The sequence below is a fragment of the Capsicum annuum genome, chromosome 3 (genome assembly GCF_002878395.1).
Source record: "Capsicum annuum cultivar UCD-10X-F1 chromosome 3, UCD10Xv1.1, whole genome shotgun sequence".
Taxonomy (NCBI): domain Eukaryota; kingdom Viridiplantae; phylum Streptophyta; class Magnoliopsida; order Solanales; family Solanaceae; genus Capsicum; species Capsicum annuum.
In genome coordinates, this window is record NC_061113.1 from 25,581,967 (window position 1) to 25,591,269 (window position 9,303).

The following is a 9,303-nucleotide window of genomic DNA, read 5'->3' on the forward strand; positions in this document are numbered from 1 at the left end:
TGAGATAACAACGATTCATTATTGGACTAAATTTACTTCTCATATTGAGATTCAGAGTTTTATAGGTTTGGCAGGTTATTATTAGTATTTGGTAGAGGTTTTCTCGTCCATTATAGTTCTTTTAACAAACTTGACTCAGAAAAAAATGGCTTTTTAGTGTTCAAATGTGGGTAAAACCTCAAGGATTTATTAACCTTGGCTTCTATCTTGATTTTATCCAAGGAGGTATGGGTTTATCGTGTTTTGTAATGCTTTTAGTTTTGCGTTGGATGTGGTATTAATGAAAGAGGGTAAGGTTATTGCTTATGCCCCTTGTCAGTTGAAGCCTCATGAGAGAAATTACCCTACCTATGATTTTGAGTCGGCAGGCGTAGTGTTTGTGTTGAAGTAGTAGCGTTCTTACTTTTATGGAGTTCCTTGCAAAATTTTCTTGGGCCGTTGTAGCCTTCAGTACTTTTTCAGATAGTGAGATATTAATATGAGGAAGAGGTATTGGCTTGAGTTTCTTAAGTATTATGACATCACTATTTTACATCATCCAGGTAAGTCTAATGTGGTTAAAGATGTCTTAAATCGGAAGTCAACTAGTATGGGGAGTGTAGCTCATCTCTTTATCTAGGAGTGGCCTTTATCCTTGGAGGTTCATTCTTTAGTTGATCAGATAGTTAGTCTTGATATTTCAACACCTGAGCGTGTTTTAGCCTTTTTCAATGCTAGATCTTCCATGATAGAGAATATCTAAGCTCACCAGTTTAATGACGAAGGTTCAAGATTAATTTGGGATAAGAAATTGAGTGTAGAGATTAAGGATGACTCTCTTGATTCTGATGGAGTTTTAAGGAATATAGGCCTAGTTTGTGTATCAAGGTTTGGTGGATAGGTAATATTGATTTTGAAGGAGGCACATTGTTCTTAATATTTCATTCAATCAGAGGTAACCAAGATGTATTGTGATTTGAAGCAACTTTACTAGTGGGGTGATGATATACGGTGTTTAAGACTATGAATAGTCCAAGATAACCCTTGATATCTACTCAACAGTGAATTCTCATAAATGTTAAATTTAACCCTAAGCAAAAACTGAAAAGAAACTTAAAATGGAATTGAAATAGGTGCACAATATCAGCTACAACTTTGTACTTAGAAACCTTAAAATCTAACTGAATGAAATATGGCCAGACTAGTCTTGACAATCCACTAATAACTAACTAAAGAGCCACTAGGACAGACCCAAGCTAATCCAAAATTAAAGATGAATAACTACACTAAACATATGAAATCATTATAAAATGGGTCCTCGGACTAAGAGGACTCACTAACTATCTGGGTGTATGAAATGGTTTCTGCGGTCAATCACGCTACTAGGGACAAATACCAGAACCTACATTATGAAACAATGTAGCACATAGAAATATATGTGGATCAATATTTCTAGAATGTACTGAGTATATGAGGGTAAATACATAAATAAAATTGAAGCGGTACTTAATTCAAAACATGCATGCTAAGTGTAAATATACTCAACAAGAGGCTAGAAAACACTGAGAGATGAAATATCTTAAAATATGGGTACAAAGCATAAATAATAAACTATGTGAGTCACTACACTTAACTTTTGAAAACTATTTTTTTACGGAAGATTCTTATAACCCACATAAACCATGTAAGCTAGAATAGAGTCCAATGTCTGATCCATGTTGAGTAGGGTTATTCTACGCTTCCATTGGAATAGAATGTGAACTAGACTGATCACTAAACTGAGCCCATATTAGGCAAGGGGAACGCTCTCTGGCGAGGCCCCTAAACCTACGGTGACACGTAGTTTTGGAAAATGGGATTCGTTAAACCCACAGTTCCCTCATGGTGCTAAATACAACTCCAAAAATATATATACTATATGCTCATACTGACAAAATTCACTTTAAACTAAGTATATGGATTTGTAAATCTGAAAACCAATCATGCTTCTGTTAATAACTTGTACTCATAAATACTATGTCAATTTATTTTCATGTCTAAGATCATGAGATCAAAACCAAAATCTAATTCATATTGTGGTAATCTGAAATAGTACTCTGAACTTCTTGTAAATTGAGATAATAATGATAAATTCATGTCCTATTTTTAAACTGATTGAATCATGCAAAAAATTGTATATATTCATCAACTCATGGGAATTTATGTCGAAATGCTAAAATTCATCTCATAATAACAATCATATAGGTAAAAACATGAGTAAAGATAGATTCTTGTGCTAACTGAACTTTTAATCATTGATAATGTCATAATTTCGAGAATATGGAAATTTGGTATAAACCCAAATTGAAATCACAAATTTTCAACTTTAAAACCAATATTTTTGGGCACAAAGATGAAAGATTATCCTTGCTCAAACCCCACATATCTTAATTTTGTAACTTCTTGAGGTGAATTCTTGAGTGAACCCTATTTTCTCATCGATTGAGAGTGTAGTAGAGAAAACATTTGTTAACTAACAAGGGAACGGAAATTAAAATTCTATTTGATGATTTTAATCATCTTTGATACTCTATACATATCCATAAAGGGTTTAGCAACAAGTTAGGGTTGTGAAAAAACATTCATGCCCTTAAAATATATTAACAATGGAGCAATTTAATGAATGGGAAAGAGGTTTGCGGTATGACCCCCTTCATGGACCAAGAGGTTTGCGACGTAACTGCTGGGTGATTTTGGAGTTCTGCAGTGCGGACCACGGTATAAAAATAAAACAATATCCCATCGCGGGCATCTTCATAGCATGGGGCTACAATAAAGTTCCTATTTTGCAATGCAAAGCCCTCTTCAACGTCTAAAAACATCCTCAGCCTAACCAAACCCATTATTATGGGTTTTACCTTTAATATTAGGGTCCTAATAACTCATTTTAAGTACTTTTTAAGGTCGGAAAGGTCAGGGATTCACATATGAGGATGTGACAAATTTTGTAGCTTATTGCTTGTGTTTTAAGCAGGTAAAGCCAAAGTATCAAAGATCCGATGGTTTGCTATAAATATTGCCCATTCCTAAGTAGAAGTGAGAGAGGATCGCTATCAACTTTATGACTGGGTTACCTCATGGTTTTGACAGTATTTGGGTCATCATGGATTGATTGAAAAAATCACCCCATTTCATCCCTATTAAGACTCATCTAGTGCTAAGAAGTTAGACCAGATCTATGTTCACGAGATAGTTTGTCTTCATGTGATACCCTTGTATATTATTTTAGATTGAGGATCAGTGTTCACTCTACCTTCTGTTAGAACTTTTAGGAGGCGTTGGGGACTCAGGTTGACCTTAGTATAACTTTTTACCCCCAGATCGGTGGTCAATTAAAGCAGACTATTCAGGTTTTGAAGGATATGCTCCACATATATGTTATGGACTTTAAAGGTTAGTGGAATCAATATTTGTCTTTAGCGGAGTTTGGTTATAATAATAACTACCATTCAAGTATTGAGATGGACTATTTTGAGAGGTTTCAAGGTAGGTTATATCTATCTCTTATTAGTTAGTTTGAGATCGTAGAGGTTAGACCCCGTGGTACTGACATGTTTTGCGAGTCTTCAGGTAAAGTTTTGATGAATCAGGATAGGCTTCAAGTAGCTCAGAGTAGGTAGAAGTGTTATTCATACCATCAACTTTATGCCCTGAAGTATGAGATTAGTGATTGAGTCTTCCTTCATTGAAGCCTAGAGTAGGTAGAAGTGTTATTCATACCATCAATTTTATGCCTTGAAGTATGAGATTAGTGATTGAGTCTTTCTTCATGTGTCTCCCATGAAGGGCTTGATGAGGTTTGAAAAGAGGGGTAAGCTTATCCCTATGTATGTCAAACTATTTAAGATTCTTCAAACGTTTTTGGATATAGCTTATGAGTGGGTCTTTCCCCAGGATTTTTATCCTTTCATCTAGTTTTTTATTTATCTATGCTTCAATGAAATATCCTAAATGAGTGTCATGTGCTTCATTAGGATTCCCTTTAGTTGGAGGAGAAGTTTACCGTTGTTGAGGAATCGGTCTCCATCTTAGCCAGAGATGCTAAACAGTTGCATTCTAGAGATATTTTCTTGTGGTTAAGGTTCAGTGGAGACACCATCCGAGGATGTTACTTAAGAGGTCGAGTCCTACATGTGTAGTAGTTACCCTTAGCTTTTCACTGATTTAGGTATTTCATTGCCTTGTAATTCAAGAATGAACTAGAGTTTTAGTAGTGGATGCTGTAAGGACCTAAATTCTAGTGATTTTCTCTATTATGTGTATTGACCATTTTACCTTTCCTTATAGTGGTTACATGTTTAATTTAGGGTGTAGGTATGGTTTGTATGGTTCCCAATACAATTGAGATTGATTTATGTGAGTTTATGATTTTTAGAGACTTGAGAAGCCATATAGTTGACTTTGGTCAACATTTAGTATTCTGAGTGTCGAATGACAATTTAGACTACGTCAATAGATCCTGAGTATCAAACTTAGGTGAGTAGCAGGGTTGTTTCATGCAAAGAGCTTTTATATCTCATTTCAACTCTTTATTTGGAAAATAGTGAAAATTAGGGTTTTGGGGTTAGTTTATTTCAAACAATCCTTTTTCAAATATCTGACATCGTCATTAAGGTCGGAACATCAAAAATATCCTTGTATCATATATGGTTTATTTTTGTTAGATCCTAAATGAATCTCGATGGCCCGTTCGAAGATATTTCTTTCCATGAAAAATCTATTGGTGCAATAATTTCTAGTGCATCAGGTCCTCTTTTGGGATCACATGGATCCATGTCATGATCGCGGGCCTCGATGATTGAATTCATTGTGATTGCATAATGGCTATACTACAATTGTGATAGGTTGATTAATGGACCAGGTTGGATTGACTCTTTTCAATCGTGAGGTCCATCCATGCGACCATAATGACCATCTTAATTGCAAGTCTATGTGACCCTTGTGATCATGAGGTAGGGTCTACTATTGCGAGGTACTATTCACTAAATAGTATATATGCACCATTTTCATGTTTTTCCTCTAATTTTGTACCTTTGAGCTTTGGATTTGGGTGATTCTTGAGGATTTCTTCACCATTTGAGCTTGGCTAAGCTCCAAAACCTTATTCCCATTATTTTTTATTGATTATATCATCCAAAACACAAATAAATTATGTTTTCAAAAAGGAAGTTCAAGGTTTTTTTGGTAAAGTTTAAACAAGTGGTTTCTTTGATTTGGACCACATTTTAAACTTGTTTTTGCATGGATTTTCTTCATAGACTCCTATAATCTGGGGAATGTATTACTAAAAAAATTTCAATTTTGCCCCTTTCATTTTCAAACTAGTTTGTATCCTTTTTGGACCTAACTTGAATATGAGTAATGTGGATGTTGTTCTCTTTTTTCTAATATGTAGATGCTATATTTAAATTTTATAATTGATTCTGAAGCCATTTGCAAGGGGAAGATTCTATATTGAAGCACCTTAGATCAAGATTTCATCATTTTGAGATAGGTTATGGCTTAACTTATTTTTGATTTAGCTAGGTAGTTAATAAATAAGTAAAACATTCTATGGGTTTGAAAAAAATAACTATGAAGTTTATATTCGAGATTATTTTTACTGTTGTCAGCTCATTGGGGCTTATATCTTATTATGGTTGATTTGTGATATTTGATATTATTTATTATCAATGTCAATGCTTTATATGACATCATTAGCCTTATTTGTGCATTTAAATGACTTTATTCTAGAGGTAATGCTCTTGTGAGGGCTTATTTTGCTAATATAGACCTTATTTGAGCATTGATTGCCTTTATTATGATAAAATACCTGAGTTAGGGGTTGATATGATATTAATAATATTTTACATGCATATTTTATTCTGATAGTGCCTAAATAGAGTTTATGATCATGAATTGTGGACTTATTGTGTTGATTTCTAGAATCAATTATATGTACATGCCAGATGAATTGGATATCATCATATTGAGTCTATTATAAGCATTAAATTCTCATTCCATATATATATATATATATATATATATATATATATGATACTGGTGAGATATATTATTTTGAAAGAACATGACTCACTTTTGAAAAGTCCTTGGTCGAGGTTATTATCGGCAAAGTTGGTTATCATATTTTGAAAAACACTTGGCCTGGGTCATTGTCGACAAAGTTGATTTGAGATATGAGTTATAGTATATGCGTTGCGAACCCTCCATGGATCTTAGTTGGTAGCTGTGAGCTTGGTGGGTGTATACAGAATATCGTGTGATGACTTTCATCATTCATCTCATTCACATTGCATGGCATTGCATGAACACATGCATCTTTCTTGATTTCTCTAGTTTTCTTGACTTGTGCTTAGTTCAATATATTATTATATATATATATATATATATGTGTGTGTGTGTGTGTTGTTTCCATTTCAGTGTATTTATAAATTAGAATTCTTAGTAGAGACAGTGTGAACTATCATTTGGGAATTTTCTATTTGTAGGTGATGTGCTCAGAGTATATTTTACTTATCTTATTTTCTACTTTTCTCAGGCGCTCTGTAATACCTACTGAGTATAAGTGGACCGTGCTCACTCCTACTATGCTTTTTCGGTGCAGATCCTGGTACGAGCACCTCCCGCGGGTAGTTGATATCGTATGAAGATTCCAAACATTAAGGTACTAATTATCTCTAGAGTTTAGGGCTATTTCGGACCACGTCTATCCTTATTTATCTTTATTTTACTTATCAGTGACAAATATATATTTTTTAGTTTGCGAATATTCTATTGGATGCTCTTACACTATGACACTAGATTTTGGAGACTTATGGTATTTCTTTCTAATTTTTATTTTTATTGTATCCATGTTTTTCTTCACTTCGTTCTAGAAGTATGGTCTTGGTGTATGTTATTGTAAATTTTGCATTTTCTTTATCAGTTTGTGTGATTGGCCTACTTAATAAGGATAGGCCGGGATAGTTTCATCATGACCCAATTTTGGGTAGTGACATGCATACCATAGTCCTAATATTTGAAATTCAAAATCATTTTGTTGTAGAAACTGAGATTCAAAATATTGATCTCAAATCGCATGTTCAAACTCTAATATGAAATCATGATTTCATATCACATATTCAAACATTTACTAAAAAATGTTATAGAAATTAAAAAGATAAAGTAGGACTTTGGAGTTTGGACATGAGTTGGTTGAGATTTGGAAAAAAGTAATGTTTGAAGTTGAAGTTTAAACAAAGTATCTGAAAGTGTAAGTTATGCTTAACTTGAATATACAATTGTAATCTTGTGAATAAAAATTTGGTTTCAAAGAAAAATCACAAATTTATTTTCAATCATTAAACTTTGTATCTTCAAATTTGCAGTTCAAATAAAAACTTATTGATTTAATAAGAAAAAAACCTCTGTGGGTAACAATCTACCAAAAAAATTTAAATATTTGAGCTAAAATAGATCTATAATCAAAAGGTTAGATTCTTAACATAATAAATTCATTGATCAAATATGATAAAAGGACACAAAATAGTTAAAGATTGATAAGATTTATGTACTTTTTTTTAGTCATAATAAGCTGTAGTATGGACTAGATCTTCTGTTCTAGTTTTTATGCGGTGTCTAATGGGATAACTATCACACTCTTACCAGCCACTCTCTTGTTATTACTGAACGAAAATATAAGAGTGTCTCTTATATATGAGTTAGAGAGGCACTCTGTTGTAATGGTGAGCCCCTAATGGTCCTTCTCATTATGGACCTTATTAATTGAGTACGATGACCTACAACAACATCGTGCAACTTAGGTGCCACTTGTGGGAAGGCTCTAGAGAAGAGGTTTTCCTTGAAAGATCCTAGAAACTCACTAAAGTCATTGAAATTCTCTAGCCATATTGAAATTTTAGAGATGAGACTTGTAATATTAAGGGACCTTTGTACCAATTAATTGAAATTTCAAAACATGTTTTTTTAGAAGTTGATATTTGAAATCATGCTTCCAAATAACATATTCAAATGCTTATTTAAAATTATGATTACAAATTTAAAGGACGATTTTATATCATATGTCCAAATATCTACTAAAAAGTTTTATTGAAACAAAAAGATAAATTGAGAGTTTGGATATGAGTTGGTTCAGATTTAAAAAAACAAAAAAAGTGTTTGAAATTGAAGTTAAAAAGAGTATCTAAAAGTTAAACATATGTTTGAGCTTGAATATACAATTGTAATTTTGTGAGCGAAAACTTGACTTTTTAAAAAAATCATAGATTTATTTTTCAAACTTTAAAATTTGTATCTTCAAATTTGAAGTCGAAATAACTGATCGACTTAATAAGCAAACACGGATGTAAAATAATCTACAAAAGGTTTCAAATTCTAAGTCAAAATCAATCTATGATCAAACAATTATATTCTTAACTTAATAAATTTATAGATTGGACATGAGAAATTGCTTGATATCGGTAAGATCGAATAATGTACCTCTTTTATCCAAACAAATTGTAGAGAACACTAGATCTTTGTTATAGTACTCTCTTTCAAGACATGGGTGTGTGGTGCGAGAGCCGCCACACTATTTCCATTCAGTCTCTTGTTTCTATTGAAAGAAAAAATAAAAGCCTCTTATATAGGTGTTAGACAGACATCCAATTGTAACGATAAATACTAATGGCCTTTCCATTAGTGGACCTCATTAAGTTAATTCTTTTACCTGTCAAATTAATTTTTTATCTATCACTTCATCATGCTATCTAAGTGATACTTGTGGGAAGGTTGTAGAGAAAAGGTTTTCCATGAAAGAACTTAAGAACCTATGATTTTTTTGAAAAAGTTCTTGAGACTCTTTATAATTGTTACTATGCATTTTTTTTTCTCTATTTTTTTTAATTATTCTTCTAGAATGTTTATTGCTTTCACTTATCATCATACTAGTCTCAAGTCACGTGCATTGCATATGTATCCCATGTAAATCAATATTACTTTTTAGAATTACTATAATTTTATTCCTAAACTCTTCTAAATAGATTTATTTCCTTATCTATAAATATTTGGAAATCGGAAAGTGTAATTATTATGTCCAAAATAAAATAAAAGATATAATTATTGTGTATCAAATAAATCATTGTTTAATTATAAAATTAAATTTATAGGTTAAATATGATAAAAGAACACAATATCTCGAGATTAGTAAGATTGAACAACCTATCTCTTTTGGCAATAACGAACTGTATAACGAATTAGATCTTTAGTTCTAGTACTTTCCTTCAAGATGGAGTATCTAATGTGATA